Genomic DNA, 761 nt, shown 5'->3' on the forward strand with positions numbered 1-761 from the left:
TTGTTCAGGTAAGTTATTATGTGTCTAGGAGTTAGTCTTCCAGGGGTTCTCTGAATCTCTTGTGTTTGAAAAATAGCATCACTGATGAGATGAGGGAACTTTTCTTGATTAATTTCATGGAATGTTTGTCCCAGGGTGGTCTCTGCCTCTCTTTCTGCCTCAGTAAATTCAATTACTCTTAGGGTCAGCCTCTTTTTTTTTTCACTTTTATCTGCATTTATTTCATGTTGAATTTATTCCCATGCCATAAGTTTTTGTTTCTTCAGTTTCTTCTGGGATATTTTTTTCTTCTGTGCAACCTCCTCCTCTGGCTTAGGAACAATCTGCTCCTTTTCTGTGAGGATCATTTCAATGTGGCAGGGGGAGCTCATGTAAGGGTTGATCTGACCATGAGCCCGGTACGTCTGGCAGCGCATCTTAGGGTCTTTGTTCACCTGGATATGCTCAATGACCAGAGGAGCCCTTAAGCTCAGCATTACTCTCTGCATTTTTAAGCATGTGCAGCAAAAATTCAGCCCTTTTTTTGGGCCACCGACCCTGTGTCCAGCCCCACTGTTTGGCCTGGGCACACCTTCCAACTCCACTGTTGTAGCAGTAGAATGGTACACACTGTTTCTGTAAGGTGACATCTTTCAGGTACTTGGTGGCTTTTCATATGTGCATAACCTTGATGGCCTGTTTCTCGGGTGTTACTTTGTGGGCTTCTCCAGGTTTAACGAGTAGTGGACCATCCTGGTGAGTCACCTCAGGCTGCTTAGGGG

General features: G+C 44.5%; 1 pseudogene; it reads right to left on the minus strand.

Moving 5' to 3' along the window:
* Positions 1-233: 233 nt before the first annotated feature.
* Positions 234-672, minus strand: LOC110594650 (annotated as a pseudogene).
* Between the last annotated feature and the right edge of the window lie 89 nt (positions 673-761).

Source organism: Carlito syrichta, unplaced genomic scaffold (assembly GCF_000164805.1).
Source record: "Carlito syrichta isolate Samal-C Ts95f unplaced genomic scaffold, Tarsius_syrichta-2.0.1 Scaffold333986, whole genome shotgun sequence".
Classification (NCBI taxonomy): Eukaryota; Metazoa; Chordata; class Mammalia; order Primates; family Tarsiidae; genus Carlito; species Carlito syrichta.